At 31.5% G+C, this 25,252-nt stretch overlaps 2 protein-coding genes across 4 annotated transcripts in view; one reads left to right on the top strand and one right to left on the bottom strand.

The window, feature by feature from the left end:
• The window catches only part of LOC105218040 (putative GPI-anchor transamidase), a 114,233-nt gene extending 113,928 nt beyond the window's left edge, over nucleotides 1-305 (top strand). For all 3 annotated transcript variants that reach the window (XM_054231932.1, XM_011193376.3, XM_054231931.1), the window contains one exon: nucleotides 2-305. The gene's annotated coding sequence lies outside the window, so the exon portion shown is untranslated. The remainder of the gene's footprint in view (nucleotide 1) is intronic.
• Nucleotides 1-25,252, bottom strand: part of LOC128919790 (putative uncharacterized protein DDB_G0285031) — a 207,870-nt gene that overhangs the window by 18,212 nt on the left and 164,406 nt on the right. The gene's annotated exons all lie outside the window — the stretch shown is intronic.

Here is a 25,252-nt window from a genome sequence, read left to right as displayed (position 1 = left end):
GGTTTCGCAAATGATTTGGTCTGCATTTGAAATGACATGTCTTCGAACGTAGCAAACTGGACTGCCTTGAGAGGAAATGAATGACCGAACTGTGGCAGCAGCCTGCCGCCATTAAGTGAAACCATGGAATCAATATACGAGTATAGCAACAACAACAGTCGGAAAAGTCAAAGCGCAGCGAACGTTATAAATACCAATAAATTGTTTATGCATTGAAATCATGAATTCGTTACAGCAAATTGTGCAAGCGCGAAAAATGCAGCAAAAAAATAAACTAAAGCAAAAAAAACAATTTCCATACAGAACCCAGCAGTGTTGTATTTATGAGTTAGCACTTCTATGTAGTTGCATATGTGTGTATGTGCGAAGTTATTGTAAGTCGGCGCTTGCGGCTTAAAAGTGAATTGAGAAGGCCGGGTGATTGTGCGGACACGATAGGCGCGAACGGTGGTGGCTGCCACCGGTTTTTTGACCCGATTGTCTGCAGTGTATTTGTTGTATAATGCCAAAGCTATAGCGTGGTATAAACAAATAGCTGAAAGGCATATGCATAAATATAATTCAATAAATTTTTTACCAATAATTTGCTGAAATAATAATAAAGAAATTAAATTGTAATAAATCGTATCAATTGAAAAAATCTAAATTTATGATATTAAATGAACCCATTGTGTGGCTGAGAAAAGGAAAAGACCAGGAAAATTAAACTTTTGCGAATTACGAATTTTCGAACATGGCGTGAATTGTATATAAATCAAATTAGATTAGCTTCAGTTGATTACATAATGAATCCATTATGATTAACTAATCAATTATTTACCAAAATTGTATTATTTTCGAATTATTAACTAATTTTGGTATATTGAATATACGATTTTGTCGTAAAACTTGCACAGCAATTGCAAAACTAATTCTCATTATTTGACCGAATATTCGAATTTTTGATATAAAAATATGAACAAAATCAATTTCATTGAATTTCGAAATTTTCGAAGATTAAAAAATCAGTACTTTTCTAAACATTCTGCATTGTAAAAATTGAAAACTGTAGTAATTAAACCAATATTTTAATTGTCACCCTACAGAAAGTACAAATACAACACAAGTGGATACACGTTATGAATTCAGTTAATCTTCAAAATGGAAAAAGTACGAGAAAACTATAAAAATACAATATAATTTGTTGCTTTAATCAATATATTTTGAAACCCATATTAGCACATTTATCATTTTTGTTGAAATGTATTTAAAGTTATGACTTATTTCTCTCTAGAAAGTAGTTACACTATGAGTTTTGAGTGTTTAATCTGCCAGAAAACATAAAAACAAATAAATATAAGTGAAAATCAAAAATATTTATCAAAAATAACAATTTTGTACGAATTTCGAAAATTCGAACTTAACTTCGAAAATTTAAAAAAGACGGAGCATCGTTTTGTTTGTAAAAAAATGGTTTCTGATTATTTTTTGTGTTTTTTTTATTACATTTGAAGGCTTTCAAAACTTAAAAAAAACTGTACTTAAAATTTCTAACTTGAAAAATTATAGAAAACTTCATACAGCACAATTGTTACCATAAAAGAAAGAAAGAAAAAAATTTTATACATATGGTTAAACTAAAAATATATAAAAGTAATCTAAAACCCTGCATCAGTATTAACAAGCACACTCAATTAAATGACAACTATCAGCCTCCGGTTCACACGCGTCGACGGCCTATTAAGTGCAACAGCTAACACTACGCGCAAGCTCATAGAATAATTGCCAATACAAAGCAATTATCAGCGGCAAAATTGTTGGCCATGACTTTAAACCTTTGTTTTTGTTGTTTTTTTATTTTTAGTTTTGTACTTTTCTTGGTTTTTCCAACTATTCATGAACATATTCGAAGTACTACATTTTATATTGATTCTAACAATTTCCATAGCACTAGAATTTTTACGATCACTTGCTCGTTAATTGTTGCAAACTTTTTATTTAGCAAGAAAGTTTTTATGTCTTCATTAAGTTGAAATGGGATTTACAAGTTGGTTTTAGAGAGAGGTTATTAAGAATCAGTTTGTTGATCTTATGTCCGGTTGTTTGATTACTATTTATTAAGAAATTCTGTCAGAATAAATTGTGATTAATTGTATGATGAATTTCTGGAAAAACCCAGTGTAGAATATGAACTGTATGATTAATGTTTCATAGAAGAAATTTCGTTTCTCTGGAATTTAAAAATTATGATGGTAATGCGTGGGAGAATATTGGTAAAAGCTGGATCAGCTGTTTGATCGTGTTAGATCATTTACACGAAGTAACAGTCAATGAGAGCATCAAATTTATCACGAGACATATTCAGTTCTCATTGAAATGGATACTCTGATCTCTCAATGAGCATTACATGGATTAAGAGAGATTTGCTGATGTCTTTGAACTGTTTTGATACAAAATAAGCATTATTGGAACAAGAGATTCTCCGATTTTATTACAGTATTAAACTCATAGTACTGATCGAGGACCTAGGGTAGGCTAGTGCCAAAAATATATTAAGTATTAGAACAAAGAGAGTACTAAGAGACAATTCCTCCGTTATAAATTAAAAAAAATATATACTGATTAGCAATAAGAATAGCTCGGCGCCCGCAGCGAAGTATAACTTAGCTTTGCGATTTCTTACAAATTCCTTCTAAGCTTTACAAACTTTATTGAGAATAAAGTTACAAATCCCATTATTGTGTGTATGTATGCGAATATTGAATAAAAAAACAACAAAATGTAACTGTAAAAAAGACATAAAAAAATATATTTATTCTAATCTTGATCATTGCCAGGTGCGTTTAATGCACTTTTGCCATTCGAATGCACTTAAGGTCTAACAATAGTTGGGCACTCCCCTGCCACACTTTGGTGGCAGGCATGCGCGCTCGCAGTCGTTGCTTGCAACTAGTGCGGGCGGGTGTAGAGAGTTGCGACTGTGTCTTGTTGTTTAAAAGAGCAGTAAGAAAAATCGTAGAAGAGTGAGTGTTGGATATGATAAATATTTCGCTGTTGAATTATTTTTTTAAGTAAACATTTTACAAAATCGGGATTAATTTCTTTAAATTATTTTCTAAGGAATATCAGTATTAACATTTTTTTTGTTAATTATTTACCATATTTCTATATATAAATTTGTTCAAAATGTTTTCGTGTTTGTAGGCATACATTTCGGGATTGAAATCTAATATTTATTGGTTAAGTCCTCTTGGGGTAGGTGGTTAGTGTTTAGTATGAGGAAAATGCTTAAAATAGTTCGAGGTCATCGGTCCGTTTTTTGAGAACATACTTTTTAAGTGATATTGTATAACCATTGTATTGTATTACAAAAAATTAAGATCTGATCTCCGTTACCAACCTTAACAACTTCGGGATTGGCGAATAATTTAATATTTTTATAGCAAAATATCTCCTTTGATAATGTCATAATTTTAACTATTAGACTATTTTGGGCACAAAATATTCGAGATTATCGGGACTGAAAACAAAATTAAAAGCAATGAAGTAAAATAAAAACAGGATGGACAAGGTAGAAAAGAAATAAAAATGAAAGTTGAGAATAGTGAAACCAAAAATAAATTAAAATTTCAAATAAAAAATATTTATTTCTGGAAAAAAAAATAATTTTGAAATAATTAAAAAAAAACAAATTTACAAAGTCCCATTAAATCTTTGAACCTTTTTTAATGTATTTAAAAAAATCAATTTAAAGTAATAATAATTCTATAAAATAACAGTTTTAACATTTTTTTATATATGTATAATATTGTATATATATGTAGGTAGGTAGGAGGGCTGCCATACTGGCTTAATTAACGCTAGATGCGCCATTTTGATACACTATTTTGAGACCTTTATAATTTGCTATCTCGTTACATCGTCAAACCATTTGGTGCTTTCAATGAAACTAGTTACTTATTTCCATAATACTATTTGTGGACATCCATCCGAGGTTGTGGTGCTTGATGGATTCCAAGGGGGTTTATGACTGGTTTGTGATAGGGCTGGGCAGTCGCAGTGGAAGACCGATTCCTTATTCCCTTCTAATTTGCATGAACGACAAATATCGTTAAAGAGTAAATCCATTTTCAGCGCATGTTCTCCGAATGGCCAATACCTCGAATGCGCTTTCTGGATCTATTTAATGGATCCTTGGTTCTTGCGCTGTCATATTTAGGCCAAATTTGTTTTGTTATTTGGCATTTGGTTGTTAATTTCCATCTTTCTTAAGCAATCTGCTCATACTGTGTGTGAAGATCTCGCTTCATATTTCCTGACGGGCATGGTATTTGCTATGCTTCGGTTTCTTCCTGACAAGCTACTCTGCCTTTTCATTTCCTTATTATAGACAGGTGAAGTTTTTCTGCCAGAGAGCTCAGAGCCTTCCTGCAGTTGCTGACTGCTCTCGAATTAATCTTTGGCGACGCCAGTGCTAACAATGCCGCCTGACTGCCTGTGTAAATGTTTACTTTCTCTATTCTCTCTTACTGATTCAATATGTATATATACTTTTAAAGAAACTTTTGTTTTAAAATTTTATATTAATGAAAAATAAATTTTAGATACTTTAACCCGAATCAACCAACGCTTACAATATGGTAACGCAAAATTTTTCCCTATATGTTCATAAATAACTTAAAACTTTCACTATAAAACTACAAACTACGCTGGTTTTTCGCATATTCCGGAAAATTCATATATTGAATATAATGATTCGCAAAATAGACTTCATTTTCGTGCTCAAGCGGTCAAATACATAGGTGTATTTCATTTCAGAAAATTGTGAAACATAAAAATTTCTGGCAAGTACCGGGTTAATGAAAAGCAATTTATAATTTAAAACAATTACTAAAAAAGTTTTTATTTATATAAAAAAAAATAAGTAAAAAAAAATTAACCAAAAAGAATTGTATACACAAAATTAAATAATTTAAAAAATATTAGAAAAAAGTATATGAATAATATTTACAGATTATTTATTTATAATAAATAAAGATATGTTTAAATAAAAAAATTAATAAGTAATAATAAAAAGAAAATTAAAAAAAACATAATAAATAAAACTAATATTAGTTAAAAAAAATATATAAAAATATTTGTTTTAATTATTAAATATTAAAATTTAATAAAAATGTTACAAATATAATTAAAATAGTAAACAATATTTTTTCTATTTTATAATTTTTTTTAAATGTTTGTATTAAAATATATTTTTTTATATATTTTTTTTAATTTATTTAATTATTATTTTTTTTTTTATTATTCTTTTCCCTTTTTTCTCAAGAATACCAAAAAAATATTGAAATTCAAATAAGGAAAAATTATGTAAAATAAAAATATTAAACAAAAAAAACGTATTGTATATATTTTTTAATGAGCATAAAAAAATTTAATAATTTTATTTATTTTTTTTCCAATTTCTTTTACTTGTAAAGCAACAAATAATATCTTACGCTAAACACCAGCTACAACTACAGCATAAAGAACTCGCGACAACACATTATTCATGCACTAATTAAATTGCATTTGTGTGCGTGATAATGAATTGCACTTAAACAACAAAATATAATATAACAACAAAAATAATTAAATAAATTAAATAAAAACTAAAAATAATCACATAAAAATATTTCAATGTCAATTTATTGCCGGTATGCAACGCTAAAGGCTACGGGCTTTGCGTGCGCACAGCCACTAATAGTTAGCCTAGACCCCGGACACGGTCCTAAGTTAAGAAGCTGAGAATTTTCGCATTTATTTAGCCAAACCAACTGAGCCAACTCAGCGCTTACTATGCTTAACGCTTACACAATAATAGATATGTTAGCGTATAGAACAAGTTTAGAACATTTGCCAGCCAGCCAGCCAGCTGAGCGAAAAAGTGACGGAGAGCGGGAGAGTGGCGGTGAAAAAAGGCAGCGGAGCGCCACAACGCGGCACACACACGCCGCACCCGCGCATGCAACGCTGCCAATTTTCAAGGATAGCAGGTTGAGGTTGTCTATTGCACTCGCGGTGACAGCGACAGCAATAGCAGCCGCGCAACTGTGCTCACCCGCTCCGCTATGATATGCGCGCGTATTGCATTGCGTCCTCTCACGCCTTGCCTCGCTTTGCTTTATTATTATTATTATTATGAATTTCCGCCGCGGCATAAAATATGTTATTGCTATTGTTGTTGCTTGATTTTATAGCCAACAAATGCGCACAAAATTAATTAACTATCAATTACAAATTCGCAGCGCTCAACGCAAAGAAAGCCAATTTATTGACTGACTAGCTAAGGCGACTTGAGAGAGCTCGACCAAAGCGTTGTGCTGCGAATGTATGTACATATGTTGTTGTAAACATGTAAGCCATATGCATTGTTGTTGGAGTTGGTGTTGCTGTTGCTGGTGGTTGGCGAACACGATGACAACGCATGCGACTTAAGCGCTATTTAACGGTATTTTATGCAAATTTTGACATTGAACTTAAGCGTTGAAGAAAGACACAATTACACAGCAGAAATGGCAAACAACTTAGAAGAATAACAATTATTACAACTGCTATGCGGGCATTACAACAACAAAAAAAAACCAGCAACAACTAATGTGTAGGAACAACTGCACTGAGTGGTGAGTGGCGAATGCTGGCATTTTATTGCAGCAAAAGACAACAATAACAAGCGACAACAAAACATAAGGCGGATGTCAGACGTATTGCTGTTGTTGCTATTGCTATTGTTGTTGTTTGTTATTCTATTAACACATACATAAGTGGTTATGCGCAGGCAAACATGTCATTTTAGAGGTCAACTAGACCATACACTACGGCAAATTAGAAATATCAACAATTAATGCAACAACAACAACAGCAGCAATGAGTGTAACAACAACAACAACAAAAACAATTGACCAACTCTACAATTTATGCATAAATATTGCAAGAATAGCAATGCAAGTAACTGTTGCTGGCAAATTGAAATGTAACGGTACTTGGCTGGTTGGCATTGAGCGGCAGAAGCGCCAACGTGTGGCAGACATGAAAATATGTACATACATATATAACTGTTATGATTTTCCCACACAGCTGCTTGCTGATGACAAAGATTTATAATAGAAAATATGAGCATTTAATTAAAAACGCTTATAGCATACAGTTCAACATATAATATAAGAAAAGTGTGAACAATTAGACTAAAAATATATGCAGACATTGAAATAGTAGCGGTTATATAAATGTAATAGATAACAAACACGTCAGCAGTACATACAATACATAAGGCTTAAAATTAAAACATTTGCACTGAAAAATAAACTGTTCCCAAAGCTAAAAAAAGTGTTTTCAGTTAGATTTACTGCTAGTATTTCATCAATTTTGACTAAATCAGGCTCACTCACTTCAAATCAAAGTAAAAAAACTGTTCCCATAAACTGTTCCCAGTTTATGAAAACTGTCTATACAAAAATATTTCAAGTTTAGTTAATGCGTAAAATTAATTCAAGCAAGGAAAAACGAAAACAAACTGTTCCCACTTTGATTTTTTTATGTTTTACTATTTTAATGCTAAATAAAATCGTTAAAAGTACAACTCTGTATATTAAATGCAGTTTTAATAAAAAAGTTCTTCATATTTGAGTTACGCAATAGTGTAAATACGGGCATCAGAACCCGAGTTGAATTTTGAGCAATCATCACTTATGTGAGTATAATTTCACCTGACTTTGGATTTACAGAATTGTCCGGATGCATTATTCATGAAGGTCAGAAACTCAGGGGTATTTGATGAAGTCTGTAGATTCTCACTGTCACTCATGATAGTTAGTAGTATTATTATTCGGAATCATTACACATGAAAGGCACGAACTCAACAGTCTTTGGTTAAGCCGTCTGTAGAATTGACCAGTACTGGTAGTCAGAAACACATAATTATTCGGAATCATCATTCATGGAAGTCAGGAACTCAACGGTGTTTGGTTAAAACACGTATGTGGTATTGTCCGAACTCATCACTCATGGAAGTCAAGACCTGAATGGTTTTCGTACAGTACACGTGGTTAGGGAGCATAATTGTCCGGACTCATCATGTCTGGAAGTTAAGAACTCCGTGGTCTTCGAATAAGTAATGACAGAATTAACCCGATCATGGAAGTCAGGGTTTCAACGATCGTTGAATAAGCCATATATCTGGATCCATCACTCATTTAAGTCAAGAACTCAATAGTATTTGGTGAAGTAATCTCCAGAGAATAGCTAGCTCAAGGCAATGAAGAACCTGATGATCTTTGGTTAAGTTAGATTGACAAAATTGTTTAATAAAATTGCAAATCTATACCTTTGCCAGACAGAGCTTGATGTCTCAAATACAGAGGTTTCGGGTTCTGCGAAATTTATTTGGAATGATATCGATCTTAACAATAATAGCACTCTCGCCTCACCTCTTCATATTCCGAAGTACCGAAGCATGAGCTTCCACCTTTTCGCGCCACTGATTCCCCACTCTCACCACGCTCCAAATATATTCGCATTATTATTCGCACATTTTACCTTCAACAGTTTTACGACAGTTCAATGCACTGACCAGCGCCAGATGAGCATCGAGGTCATCCAGAACATTCCAGCGAATGTATGGAGCGCATACATTTTGAGTCATATGCACATACAGTATAAGCAGCGTTGTGCAGATTTCTAATGTGGAACAACGCCCTATAGGTATGTGGAAACTAGTGTGGATTGTAAAATTGCAAATTTCTGTGCGCACAACAACAATTGAAGCATCACCGAACTGGTAGTTGGCTATTGAACTATGACCTTAATTTCGAAAGTGTTGCGACAAGCGAACAGCTGAGCTGAGCTCATGAGCTGGACAAAGCTTACGCAATGCCAAAATGAAGTAGGGATGAGTTGTATTTGGTTGGCAGATGAATAAGGTGGGCTTAAAAGAGGTTACAACGCGTGGAAATTGGGGGAAGAAATCACATTTGTTTTTGTAGAATGCATAAATTTGCAGACAGACGAGCTATATTTGTTTACTTCTATACATACACGCAGCGGTCCGTCCGTCTGCGCGCTGCTAAGTCGCTTGCAGAAGCTGTGCAGCTGCAAAAATTTGGCAATGACATTATCCCCGGGACTGGGGCTAAAGCGTGTCTGCGTGGGCCGAAGTAATGCAGGGAGGCAAGCGGCAGGCGGCGCCATAGGATGCAGGGATGCGGACAGAAGAATAAAGTGGGACCGTTAGAGGATGGCGCACAGATTGAACTTGCACTTGCCAAAAATCGCTGAATGCTGCCGCAGCAACAACAATGCGGACCGCACAACGTGTAGATGTGACAATTTAAAGCGCATGCAACTGCAGTCGCATGCTTCTGCAAAGCAGGGTTGCATTGTAGCGCAAAATAACAGTAGTAAATTGATGAAAGCAGGCGATGCAAATTTGTGTGAGCTGAAAATGAGCGGAGTGAGAGCGGTAAGGCAACAAAAATTCCGAGAAGCAACAACGGCAAGCGCGGGCGTAGGGAGGGAGGAAAATGCTAGAGAAGTAACACTCTGCGAGCAATGCAGCGCGCGCTGGCAGACCAAGCGCATCGTATAGTAAAGCGCTAGGCAGTTGTTTGTTGGTGTAACAACAGTGACTGTGTGTGTGTATGTGTAGGCGCGCCAGCCAAACCCATTCACACTGACCTGCTGCAATGCGTTTGATGTTGCGCGCCACTGCCACTGAGCGCGTGTAGGGTTGCAATCGATTTGCTGGCGTCGTCGACCACCCTATTAACTACGACGACGCCACCCACACAAGCGTCGCATAAATACGAAAGCGTCTCAGCGCGTAGGAGATCGACCGTTGGTGTGAGGCACATCAAATGCAGCGCGGCGGGCGCGATGGGTTGCCGCTACTGCCGCAGATAGTCACATTTCCCAAGGCAACGTGCCACATGAAGTTCAACGGCCGAGTGTCATGTACCGTTGCGAGTCCAAGGACACAAACAAACTGGCGTGGAAGCGCGCACACCAATACATAGCGTATATCGTGTGGCATACTGGCAATTACGCGCATCCTGGCAACTGAATATGCGCATGGATGTGTAAGTGAGTGTGTCCGCCAGCAGTTTTACGCTTTCACAATTCAACTGTTATCCTTTTCTGCTATTTTGTTTATTGCGCCAAGTGCCAAGTGCATGTGACTGTAAAGGCGCGCGCCTGTGTGTCTGTGTATATGTGTGCGTATCCTTTAAAACTGGGTCAGTGGTGAAAAATATTGGCGTCACTTGGCTTTCGCAATCGATGCGAATGACAGGCTACACATACATATAAAAAATAATAACACACACACACACATATTTATTTACTCGCTTTACTTGTATGTGTTACAGCTCGCATTCGCTGTTGCTTGTGGCACGATGACTTGCATTGGCGTCTATTTTGGTGCAATGCTCGGTGTCATGGCAAGTCACGCTGTATTACAACCGCACACAAACGCAAATATATATACGCATTAGTATGAATGTAAGTTGCTTGCAACGCCAATAACACTCCATGCAAGGTATTATGTGGGAAATCACCAGCAAGCGCATTAAATGTATGCCAATTGGAACGAAGCGTTTAGCAGAAATTGATGAAATTAGGAAGTTCACTTATATTTTGGAAGCGCAAAGGAAGTTGTGGTGGTATAAAGAAATGAGATTTATGTAAAAATTATGCATAAAATTGCGAGTATTCGTTGTACTGTGATTTGAAGTGGGTTAAAAAAAATATAAATATTAAAGACTGAAAAAGAAGCAGAATGGGAAAAACTTTTGTTTTTTTTTTTTTGTAAATTATGTATTTCTATTTTATAAATTCTAATAAAAATATTTCATTTTATATTTTTATAAAAAAAAATTAAAAAAGTTTTTTCTTTAATTTATTAAAAATTTATTTAAAGAAAATACATTAGAAGTTTTTTCGTATTATTAATTTTTTTATAAAAATGTTTTAACATAGAAATTTACAGAGAAATTTTAAATACAAATTTTCCTTTACATATTAAAATGCTTTAAGTATTAGTACTGATTAGTATTTTTTTATATATTTTATTACATTTTTTTTTTTTTGGAAAAATATGCCAATTAAAAAAAAAACAAAAAAAAAATCCAATTTTACATAAGAAATTGCAAAAATATTCTGTTAAAAAATATAAAGATATTTTAACAAAAAACTTTTATGAATAAACAAACAACTTATTTCAAAAATAGCAATTTCTTTAAAAAAAATAAAAAAAATTAATTAGATATATACTTTGACTAAAAAAGTATCTAAAAATGTTATTTTTATTAAAAAATAACAAATTTTCAACAAAGAAAAATATTGGCTAAAACATTGTAATCATTATAAATTTTTGGAACGTTTTGCGATTGTCACTAAATATAATAGAACTTTCTAAATTAATTAGAAAAAAAATGGGACAAGTAATAATAATATTAAAAATATTTAGAAAATGTCCAAAAATATTATTTTATATTTTTATCGATATATACATTTACACTAGTGATGAGCGATATGTCACTACCGGTGATTGTTTCACTGTGATTGAAAAATCGCTTATAGCAACTGCGATCATTTTTTATAAATAGCAGTAAATTACAATCGCAATGGCAGGTCAATAATTTGAGTTCGATCACAGTGCCTATAGAGAAGCTCAGTGGTTTTGTTCGATCACTGTAGCAATAGCAATCCAGTAACAATAACAGTTCAGCGATTCTAATTCGATCACTGTAGCAATAGCAGTTCGGAAAGTAACAATTTTAGTTGCGATTTCGATAAATTTGGGTGCGGTGATTACAAAAGAAGTTAAATTTACCCAAAATTAATTAATTAGTTAATTGTGATTACAAAATCAGGTAAATTTTGGATATTGTCAAAATTAATGAATATGAAAATGTATTAAATTAAAAAAAAAAAATGTGGAAAAATTCGTATTTTTTTTGTTAGGGATCACAATAGCAATAAAAAATCACAGTGATTTAAAAATAACAATATCGCTCATCACTAATTTATACAAAAGAATTTTTATATTTTTTGTTTAAAAAAATCTCAAAAATTGTTAGAAGCATTTTATAATACAAATGAAATATCAAAATAAAAAAAATACTTTTCAAAATAATAAAACTATTCTAAATAGTTTGAACACTTATTCAGATTATTTATTTAATAAAATACTCAAAATTTATTTATAATAAAAATCGAATAAGAAAAAACGATTTTATAAAACATCTCAAAATTTTTAAAAAATATAAATTTTCAAGGAGAATTTAAAAAAATTATTGAATTTTGAAAAAAATTTCCAATTTCAAAATAATTTTTATCTGAATAAAATAAAGTAATATTGCCAACCAACAGAGAAGGGCTGCATTTGCAGCTTGCAGAAATGCATACAGAAATTTCAACTAATACATACATAGATTTCAAATAAAGTTGAAGTCTGCGTATACAACACGCACACACACACACACAAACAAATATGTGTGCATAAATGCTCACTCCTATCAGCTTATGTATCACCAACTATACATACAGCTGCATATAATTGAGTGCACAAATATATATACAGTTAGCATATATTGCATTTAGTTTGGCGAAGGACAAAGGTCCAATACACTGACTCAGGGCCATCACATTGCTCGCAGTGCGGTCGGATGTTAGGACAACAGCACGTAAACAACGGCGCTGACTCTGTGCCTCGGTGCAGTATATATGTGAATGCGTAAATACATATACAACCATATTTATGCAGCTGTATATGTGTGCTTACTTGTAGGCTTCTGCGCCAATCCTTGTTTGCATTTAAATATGCTAAATGTCACTGGAGGTAGCATAACAATTAATGCGGTATGTGGCATGTGGTAGTAGAAGCCACCAATGGCAATGTAATATTTATGGAATAATTAAATAAAGTAGCAAAGTAAATATATTTTGGTATTTTTGAAAAAAAAAAATAATTTTAATAAAACTGCATTGGTTTTTGTTTCCATTTCTAATAATAAAAAATATGCATATCAAATTATATTAAAAAATGAATATAAAACTGAAAATTTTGCTTTTTTTTAATAAAATTTTTATTTTTATTTTTTTTATAATATATTATTATCCATTACCTTTTTATATCAAAAATATTATTTCAATTATAAATATTTTCATTAAAAATTCTTAATTTTTTTTTAAAGAATTTTTATTAAAGTCTGAGTTTTTTGTATTATAGCTTTTTTACACAAGAGCTAATTGATCATTTAAGCGGCCTCTGCTTGATTAAAACGCTTATTAAGATCGATTTATCATACAAAAAGTAAAATCTACATTAATTTTTCATTAAATTTTAACCGAATTTGAAATGAAAGCAACTCTGCGACAAAGTCTGTATATGCAATTATATATATACGTTCTTTGTCTGCGATTGGCTGTATTCTTTGATAAAAAAAAGCCACAGTAGATGTCTCTGCTAAAATATATCAATCGGCTGATGAAACTCACCAACTTCTTATGAAAAGCAAAAACAAAAATGTGTAACTGCTGATCGGTTGTTGTGTAGCCGGCAGTGTAAAAGGCAAAAAAGGGTTTCTCAATAAAAATTGTGATTGATCAATTAATTTGGATGTGTAAAAACGCTATTAGATATTAAAATTTTTATATGAAAATGTGATTAACATTTTTATTTTTATTTCAAAATTAATCTTTCGTTTTTAATTTTTTTTTTGTTTTAATACAATAGCTGTCTTCGATTGGCTAAGCGTTACAGAGAAACCAATAGAACACACTATCCCGTAATTCAAACAGACAGGTAGCACTTATGTTGCAAGCCTGCGCTAAAATGTCCTCTTAATCATGCGCAATAATGTTGAATAATTTCCTTAGGTGGAGAAATACTTAAATCTGCGCAAAAATATTTCTTGTAACCCTTTGTTTCGAGCAGCGCCCAAAGTTGGCAAGCAGAAAAGTGACCAAATGTAATGTTAATTATGTATTCAATATTTACTTAAAAAAAAATCAATTGTATTTTAAAATTTTAATTTTTGTTTTTTTTTTTTTAATTTTTTAATTCATATTTAATTTTTAAGTTTTAATTACTTTTAAGTTTTATTTTTTCAATAATTTTTTTATACGTAGATACATTTTTTTATGAAACAAAATTTTCTTCAAATTTTATTTTTATATCTTCTAAATTTTTTTAAAAAAATTTTTTGGTTTCTTACATCATATATTTTACAATAAATAATAATAATTATTATATTTTTTATTAATAACCTCTTAATATTTTCCAATATTAAATTTTTGAATGGAAAACTGATTAGTTCGATATTTAATTATTAAAACTTTCGAATGAATAAAATTATAATAATTATTATTTTTTAATTTTTAATTTTATTATTGCTTTATTTTTTATTTTCATTTCAAATTTTATATTTTTACATTTTAATTGTTTTAAAATTTATAAATTTATTAAAAAAAATTGTATATGATTTTTAGAATATTTTTGTTTCTTATTTCTTTAAAATTAATTTTTCTTTATAACATTTTTTTGTTTTTATATCAAATATTTTATAATAAAATTATGTTAATTAAAATTAAAGTTTTGTAATTAATTTTTTTAATGAAAAAACTGATAAATTAATTTTATATAGTGAATTTTAAAAATTTAGGATTAATATATTTAAGGCAATTGTTAATATTTTTATTAAAATAAATATATTTATAATTTTTATATTTTCATTTCAAAATTTATTTTTATTTTTACTTTTAATTGATAATTAGTAAAAATCTTTTTTTTTGTATTAAGAATAGTATTTTAAATTTAAAAAAATTTAATTTAAAATCTTCAAAATTTTATTAAAACAATGTTTAATTAGTATTGTGAAATTTCTTTAGTATTTAGTTCACTTGAAATATTATTACTGAAACTAATTTTAAAACTTTTCATTCTTTGTTATTACCTTTTTTAATACATATTTTTTATAATTTTAAATTAATGTTTATACTTATTTTTTTTTTTCAAAAAATGTTTTTATTTTTTATTTCTCAAGATTTATTTTTATTTATTTTGCTCTAATAATATGAAATTAAAACGAATATTAGTCGTTGATACATACTAAAAAAACACTTTCAGTTTTGAAAACTCGTAGATTGAATAATTTAGATAGGCAAAATTTTTGAAATTTCGGAACCTTTTAAATCGATTTCTACAGAAATCAAGAAGTGAAATGACATTATAGTATTTATTGTTTACTTTTACTTTATTTTTCATCTATATTCCTAAACCCATTAATTCGATTGTTTTTCCACTGAAATCGGTCAAGATTTGTGCGTTACAATTTCTGACGGAAATTGTGCGATTTCGAATTTAACAAAAACCAATTTAAAAGACATTTTTTGACAGCTGACAAGCGGCCAGCTTCGCCTGCTTTGACATATTACCATAACAGTACGAAAAGTGACAGCCACACAAAAGTCAAAACGCATTTTTGCAACGCTGTTACGTCATACATTTATCCTAGTACATTTATAATATCACTAATTAATACGCTAAGCTTGAAAGCAGAAAAAAAATATTCGAACAAACGTGTGCACAATTTTGACATTTCCCGCCTGCGGGTGTGAGTGACGTTAACGCCAACTTAAAACTCTCAAAAATAATGAAGTGCTTGTCGAGTGGCGCGCACTAAATGTAAATAGTTAACGACTGCAAGCCGCAGGAGACCGACTCCGCCAACACATTTGGTCTTCCTTCGCAGGCGAACTCTAAACTCTTGCGAGTCGCTTTGTTGTTGCTGCCAGTAGACAAGAGCCCCAGCTGCTTCCTGTTTCCTGTGCGAGCATGCGCACACGACACGCTACAGCGCTAACTATCTAACTAACGGTAACAGCTGTCAAACCACATTGGCGGTGAACGATAAAGCGCAACGAATTACATAATTTCCTTTCAGTGTCGCGGTTTTATTTGTGGGAAAATGAAAATGTCAGCGGCGCGAATGAGGTGGGGAAGCTGTTAAAGCGTCTGATTAGACAAGCAAAATAAATTAAGGAAGAAATTGGCGCAGCAGCCAAATGGTGTTTATGACAGCGTTACATTTCGCGTGTGCGCGCATGCGTAGGTTTTCTTTGTTTTCATTTGCGGCAGCATTTTTTGGCTGCGGAAGTCTGGCATGCGCCAATGGCCAAGTGAAAGGAAAACAAATGCGATTTCCGTTGTTGGTGTTGGAATGGGAGGCTGGCAGGCCGACGATACATAAAAGTCGCTGTCAACAACTGTGGATGAATGCAACGCTGTGTGTGGAAGGAGTTGTAGAGAGGTAAGTAAGTTAGAGATCTTATATAACTTAAGGAGTAAGAGTGTGAGGATACTTTAAAATCTGAATATAAAAAAATGTCTTCATCATAAGTCAACCTGATACTTTTGGAGCTTAATCGAGTGTATTGGCTGACGTCGAACGAACCCAAATATACTATATTTATGGCTTAAAACGCTATTATTTACTTTAAATCTAATTCTGTCGACTAATTTTATTTCTAAAATATTGCCACCAAAAAAGAAGCGATTTAAGTGAAAATTGAGTATAGAACCAATACAAGATTTAACATATTTTATGAAAAAGTATGCAGAAATGTAAGCGTTCGTCCCCAAATTCAGTATTGTCGACTAATTTTAACTCTAAATTATGCTCTCCATAAAGTAAAATAGTTTAGTTGAGAAATAGGTGCACCTACCTAACCACATTTTATATTTTCATGTATTTTTTATCTACACTTTTAGTACTGTCGCTCTTTTTTATCAATAAAATAATGGCTTCAGTAGAAATTGAAATTGCTCGAAAATCGAGGATACATCATTTATTACGACTAATATTTTGCTGAGTAGTCGTGTGTATATATAAGCTATCGAGTTGAAATTCAGCACTGTCGACGCTTTTTACATCTACATAGTTGTCTTCAAAAAAGAAGACGATTGGATTACAACTAAGTTTACCTACCATATGATTTTATGTCATTTTATGTGTTTATTTTCATAGATATAGAGTTATCACGCTAAAATTCGATTTCGTCGACTAATTTTATCACTTAAATAATGTCTCCAAATATAAGCGTGATTGAGTCACAATAAAGTGTACCTGCCATACAAATTGTGGTATTTTTATGAACTAACAAGCGTAAATGTGAGTCTGTCGTGTTGGATTTTAGAACTGTTGAGTCTTTAAAATTAGTAAATTAGTCCGAAAATAAGTAAAATCCCCAAAACTGTCATACTACTAGTTAAATTTTTATGAAATATAACCTCACTGACCACGAAAGTTACTTTCTTGCACAGATATCAAGCTCAACTCGCATTCAGTTTCGGAATTATAACTCTTTTGCTTACAGCGCTAGGATTTAGCTTCTTTTTTCTTACATTTTTATGACATTGCATCCTAACCTCAAAATTGTTTGACTGACGTATCTCAGCAACCCTGCTACGTGTTATTTACACCTATCGAGCTGTATACGATCTCTTACAGGTTTACAATGCTCACGTGTTAAACGTGATGCCTGTCTCAAGATAACCAACACTAACCGTGAAATAAACACAGCTGAGATATGGCAACGCTGCAAAACAAAACACAAAACAAGAAAGCAAACACAACGCCATAACTGACAATAGACACAACAACAACAAGTAACTGCAGTGGGTGTGCGCGCAGCATTAGGTGTGATGGCGGCAAAAAGCAAAAATTCGCAGCACAGTGCAAGCGCCAAAAATGGATGAGAGAAAATGGCGCAAAAAAGTATATGTATGTCCATAGATGTCTGTGTGTGGGTGGATGCACAGTCGCGCCGCAACGTACATTTTTGGGTGTGCTGCGCCGCCTGTGACATTGTTGCCAACGACCGACATTGCAGATCTGTCGTTAGGAGAGCGAAAAAAAACGACAGAGAACCCAACAACAAGCGAGTCACACCAAACCTTAGCGCGACAGCAATATCTGCAAATGCAACAACAATAGCGATTGCTTGGCGGTGCGCGGCAGCACATCGCAATTTTTTTTTCAAGTGACGCTGTTGTTGTTGTTGCTGCATGTATTCATGCGCAAAGTAAAGTGAAAGTTGTTTGAATGCGATTACCGTTGTCATTGTTGTGTAGAGCGCACTTACCCAGCGCTATGTACGAGGCACACACACATCCATACACATACATACATACATAAATTTTTTCGCATTACTAATGCATTGTTGTTGGCGTTATCATTATTACAGAAATTTTTATTGTTGTTTTCATTTTATTGTCTATATTGCTCTGCTTTGTTGTTGCTATTACAATTCACACACACACACGCAAACACAGACATACAATACAATACGCGCATGTTCAATTAAAAACGGCAAACTCTAATGCGGTAATTGTACCGGAAAATAGTCTGCTGACCGTTCGTATGCTTTTTGCGCGCACTTTACCCCACCTTAGCGACAACAACAATACATTGCATTGCTAGCTAAAAGTGATTGCTTTAATTTTGTACACTAAAATTTGTGACGCTTTTGATATGGAGCAAGTAGGAGCGTGAGATTGTTAATTTATTAGGGTGGTGCTTAATTGTGGTAAGAAAATTTTTGCAATAGAGTTTTAAAGTTTGTATGATATATTTTTGATTTAAATATCGTTTTCATACATCAGATAATATGTGTTAGATGTGGCCTATTTAGTACTCTACTGAAAATGTAACAACCATACAAATGGTTAATTATTATTTTTTTGATATTTTAGAACCACCCTAATGTCTAAAATTTCAGTTTAACGCAAATTTTAATTGCAAATCGACAACTTAGTTTCCTATTAAGAGTGTAAAACGAAAAATAATAATATTATTTATATTTTTGAATTTTTTAGAACCACCCTAAAGGCTAAATTTTCAGCTTATCGCATTTATTGTAAATGAAAATTGACCATTTAGTTGACGCTCGAGCGCAAAACAAAATAATAATTATATATTTTTTAATTTTTTTTAGAACCATCTTAATGTTTAAATTTACTGTTTATCGCATTAATTATTGTTTGAAATCAGTCATTTAGTTAACTTCTGAAAAATAATAAGAAAAATAATCTTATACGAATTTTTAATTTTTTAGAACTACCCCACAATAAAAGTTTGCTGTTTATCATATTGATTCTAGTGCAAAAATTTGTCATTTGGTTTACTTCTGAAAAATAATAAGAAAAAATAAACTTATAATCTAAATTTTTCATTTTTTATAACCACCCTAATTTGAAAAATTGCCAATATTTGTTTATCGCATTTATTTTAATTGAATAACGATTTGAAAACATTTTTGGCCACAACTAATTCAATTTAATACATTTTATACAAACGCGCATTGGTCCAACTGCGAAATTATTTCATTAACGGTAATTATGGGTAATATAATTAGTAACATATGAGCTATTGTTTGTATTATAGTATTCATACAATACCGTAAATTGCATAAATTGGCGTTTATTAATTAAAAAATAATATTAATAGCATGATATTGTTGTACTAAAACAGAAGGGTTGTATTTCTGCTCAAAATCATAGTATAGCTTTAGGCGTACATAGCAATCATCGAGTAGTTTGGACTACGCAGTGTTGCAATTTCACAGCCAGGGAAGCTCAGCTCTTAACCTAGCAATCATTAATACATTATCTCGCATCTATTTGAGGTTTTTTTTAATAAAGTCTTACTAATTTTTACTTCCATGGATCAGCCCTTGGAATTGTACCCTGACCACATTACAAGACACCTAAAAATGCTATGTTTTACTACTCGAAAGCAATATACCTTACTATTATAAACATCTCAAAGATCTGTTTTCGGATGCTATAAATCTATAGTCTTTAAGGGCTTTCGGCTCAAATAAAGCATTTGATTGTAAAATTCCCTGTTCGTCAATGAAGAAATGAAGTACCTACATGATTTTCAATTTATAATAAATCCCGTTAAATCCTTACAAAGATATTCCAGAGAGCTTTTTTGTTCCAAAAAGCTTTTTACAAAACTCCGCAGGAATATTGAACTACACTTACTATTACACATTTTTAAAATATTTTTTTAAGGTCTAATAGTACAGTAATAAATATATTTATCGCACCCAAGAGCTTTCGGCTCAAATAAAGCTTTTGATAGTAAAATTCTCTGTTCGTCAATGTTAAACGCTTCAGAAATGAAGTACCTACACGATTTTATATTTATAATAAATCCCGTTAAATCTGTCTCAAAAAGCTTTTTACAAAACTCCGAAGGAATATTACCCATTTCTAAAATATCTGTTTTTTAAGGTCTAATAGTGTAGTAATAAATATATTTATCGTCGGTCCAAATAGTGAAATTCTCTAAATATTCCTGAGAGCTTTTTTGTACTAAAAAGTTTTTTAGAGGCCACCGAAGGAATATTGAACTAAACTTACTAATAGTGCAGTAATAAATATATTTATCGTCTCCAAGTGCTTTTGGTCCAAATAAAGCTTTTGATAATGAATGCTAATAGCCTCAAAAATGAAGTACCTACATGATTTATATTTATAATAAATCCCGTTAAATTCCTACAAATATATTCCTAAGAGCTTTTTTGTCCCAAACAGCTTTTTACAAAACTCCGAAGGAATATTGAACTACACTTACTATTACACATTTCTAAAATATCTGTTTTTTAAAGGTCTAATAGTGTAGTAATAAATATATTTATCGTCCCAAGAGCTTTCAGTCCAAATAAAGCTTTTAATAGTGAAATTCTCTGTCCGTTAATGATAATAACCTCAGAAATGAAATACCTACATGATTTTATATTTATAATAAATCCCGTTAAATCCTTACAAATATATTTCTGAGAGCTTTTTTGTCTCTTAAAGCTTTTCGCCAAAAACTTTTTTGAAATGAGGTCCATGTGAAGCAATGTGTCACTAATATAAGCTATATAAACAGACAGTGATAATGATTTACTATTAACTATAACTGTACTATAACTACAAAGCGTTACAATAACAACAATTTCCTTCTCACTTGCGTAACGCTTTTCTCAAGTGGTTTTCTTTTTTCTCTTTCAATTTTCCGTTTTTACAACAACTAGCAAAAATGATTATCTCACTTTGTCTACGGTTAATATGATTGGTTTGAAAAAGTTATATATTTATGTGTATACATATATACATATGTATTTTTACATAGACCGATATATATATATATATATGTATATATATATATGTGTATGATCTAACAATATGTAGTTGTTGTGGCTGTGCGCTTGCAAGTTGCAATTTTCCTTTCGATCGCGCAGAGACAGTGAAAAAGTGCAACAACAACTTTAACAACAATAAAAATAATAAATAATTGACAACAACAACAGCAACTGTTGCCGCAAACAACATTGCATTTTTCCACGTAATGTTGCACATTTATATTGTGTGCCTTTGCTGGTTGGTGTTGTTGTTGCCTGTTTGCATTTGCTTTGGTGTTTGATTGCAATTGCTGCTTGCATGCAATTTGTTGTTGCTGTTGGTTTGGCATGCGGTTTGACTTCGTCGTCATCGTCTTCTGCTTTTGCATCTATCATGACTTTATATGTATGTTAGTGTGTTGTTGTTGTTACTTTTGTTTGTCATTGTTGTTGTTGGCTTGTCACTTTTCTAGGTTTCCTGGCTGGTGTTGATTGGCTTTTAGTATGGCTTATTGCGGTGCGCTTGTTGTTGTGCAGCATTTTTCATATTGTTTGTTGTTAATGTTGTAATGTTTGTATGTCTTTTGGCGTCAGTGGGTAAATGTTACGCAATTTTCTCGTTTTTACTTTTGCCAATTTTTGTTTTTTTTGCTTCGTCGTTTATCTTTGCTGTTTAAAGTTTGGTTTGATGTCATGTTTGCCATTATTTTTGTTGTTGTTTCTCTTTTTATTGTCAACAATTATAATTTTATGTCTTTGTTATTTTGTTGTGATTGTTGTCTAATAAAATCGTTGTAATTTAACGGTATTTTTTCATTTATTGTTGAGAACTATCAATTGTGAGTTTGAGGCTATAAAAAGTTTGGTTAGGTTCGAAAATGTTGTAGAGTCTATAGGACTAGAAATTATTTGGTTATTGCTGATTTATAGTTCTATACATAACACTTCATCCTCCGAATTTCAAAGGGTAAACTCAGTTTAAAAACCCAGTTTAAAACTACTCGTTCAAACTATATTTCTTCCAAGTAATCTGGTCCTAAAACTGGAACATTTTGACAAAGCAAATCGTAAACTACGCTAAAGCTAGGAAAATTATATATATTATGAAATAATTATATTGGGGAAAATATTGAGTGCCTCACTGTTTACAGACTAACTCACTACAGTAACACCAAAAATACTACCCTAATCAAATTTCAGAAAGCAACTCCGTATTGAATTCGCTATTTTTAACCACTATACAAAGTATTCAGAAACACAGTATCCATTGAAAACACACAGTATTCTCGAAAACTTACACATTTTCTAAAGAACTATTTCTTAAGCAGTAATATTTCGCATTCTTAAACAACATCCCGAACATGGAACGACACTAATTGTATCAGCGTGGGAGTTTTCAACAATCTCTTCTCTGTCGAAGAAACTCGGTCCGAATTTCATGAAGATGAATAACTTTATCTACTCATTCTCTTTTTTTAAATGTAAGTAACTAGTATTTATAGAACCTATCCCATAATATCCAATACAGTTTTGACAAACTCGGATAGTATTTTTTTGGAATATGAAATGAATACTTCTATCCGCTTTATTGGTGAAATGATGGAAAAAAAAACTTTGATCAGAGATCAAAACACCACTCCCCATCTTCTCAAAACTAGGAAGAGTTTACCTAGTTTTTATAACAACCATTTTGAAGTGACCCCAAGATCTATGTTTCAACAGGTTTGTAACGTATTTCTGAGATATAATTGAGACCTTTAACTTTAGAGGGGCACCGTATCTGTTTACTTGTTGAAGCATCTAATTTTAGAGAGTTGAAAAAGCTGACTTAAGATTGATTGAGATTAATGTTTCTCCATCGTTTTCGTAAGTTTAGGATTACCTATCCATATGAATTAACATTTTTTAAGTCTATAAGTCTTTTGGTTTTATAAGCTCTCAGCAAATTCAAGATCAACCGTAATTATTGTTTTTACTACGAAAATAAGAAGTAGTGCTATTTTATACTGTTTTCTGAACACTTTTATGATTTATGCCATTGTTATTTCAAAGATAATAGCTTAATGTTTAGTTTTAGCGTAAAAATTCTCAAACTATCGACGTTCTTTCCTTAAAATTCTGATCATAGACGATATCTTAAATGGTTCTATTGTTTTATAAAATATGTATTATTAATATTTATATTATAAACGAGTTGAATTTTGAATATGTTCTCAGGCAATTTCGGTTAGTAGCTATCTAGTAGTCTTTTGCAGAGTTCGTAAATTCCGTAAATTTTTGTACTAAAGACTAAAAATTATTAGTCACCACAGATATGCTTTATATGAGACTAAATAATATCTTAATACAAGAAATTCGACCTAATCTGGTCTACTATTTGGCCCACGTAATTTATGTTACCCAAGAGTTCATGGGTTTATGGGTTTATGGGTTTTTACATGCCTTCAGTCACCTATAATGGTTTCGGTAGGTCCATTATAGGTTTTGAATTGTACGAATATATATTATACTTTTTAATTGCAAGAAAATCTACACTCGGAAGGCTTGTCATTATTAGCAAAGAATGTTATTTTGACAATATTGGGATTCGAACCAGTGTTTCTCAAATTTTTGGTCACGCACGAAATACACTTTTATACTGAGATTACCAATACTAAATTAACAAAGAAAGCTGCATTTTTTATTGCTAAACTTTTTTTCACCCACTTTTACCACCAGGTGGCAACCACCGATACATTATGCTTTTCAGCAATTATTATTAGAAATTTCTTTACAACAATTGTACATACAAATTGCGCAAAAATAAACAATGTTGTAAAAATGTGCGACTACACCTTCACACAGCCATATATATGGACATTACATATGCATGCACAAACAATACAAGCATTTAAAAAGCAATAAATTAATTTTATATCTTTCACCCAAATTCATGGCATCGTGACAACGCAACCATTGCTACAATTACACCCGCAAGCAACAATTGTTGGGTGTTGGGAAAGTAAGGCACAAGCCATACAAAAGTAGTCACACACACATACACATGTGGTATACACGAAGGTTGATATTTATATGGCAGTTGAGTAAATGTCAAAAGTAAAGTTCAATAACCGCACTCTTATTGTAAGTATTGTAAGTAATATTATTGCACGCTTGCACTCTCGATTGGGCTGCTTGCACAGCTGCTGGCCATATTACAAACACACACCCATACGAACGTAATGCGTTGCCACACGCGCACAAATGCGCGGTAATTACGCGTCATAAAAAGGTTTTCAGCATTGTGCTGTGCCGTTTCGTTGAAGTGCGTGAATAAATATTTATGAATTCGACAATTGGATGAGCTTTTATGTGTTGCGTATGCCTTGTTGTTATTGTTGTGTATTTTTTTTTTAACTGGAGTGATAAAAAATAGTGTATCTAGGCATAAGCGAGGGCAGAGAAAGTGAGTTGAGAGTGTTATTTGTGGATTAAATTTAGTTTTTGAAATTTTTTGGATTTTATTTAATTTTAATTTTACCTAAATCACTAAAATTTATAATTATTTTCATTTTTTTATTTATGGGCAACTAAATCTTTTTTTAAATATAATTTTTAAGGTATTTATAATAAATAAAAAAATATTGTTTGGTTAATTAATTTTTTTATAAAAAATTATTAATTATATTTTTTATATTATAAAAATATATTTATTTTAAATAAAAAAAATTATTTAAATCAAACTAAATAAATAATTAAAAAACAAAATCATTATCAAAATTGAAAATTAATTTTTTTCTAATTTGTTGTTTGTTTAAGTATTAATTTCATTTAATTAAAATAAAATAAATAAATTTTTGGAGTTTATTTTGATTTAAAAATATCAAACCAAATATTCCATTATTGAACTTATTTTTTTTTTTTAATGAAATTGATATTTTATTTGATATATTTTTTGTATACATACGTATAAATATATTAAAAATTTAAATAAAAATCTTAAACAATATTCAAATTAAAATCAGGATTAAAATTGAAAAAATTAATATTTTTAATTAAATAATTGAATTAACAAATAATTGTT

Source organism: Zeugodacus cucurbitae, chromosome 5, assembly GCF_028554725.1.
Source record: "Zeugodacus cucurbitae isolate PBARC_wt_2022May chromosome 5, idZeuCucr1.2, whole genome shotgun sequence".
Lineage (NCBI taxonomy): Eukaryota > Metazoa > Arthropoda > Insecta > Diptera > Tephritidae > Zeugodacus > Zeugodacus cucurbitae.
This window is presented reverse-complemented; position numbering and strand designations above follow the sequence as displayed.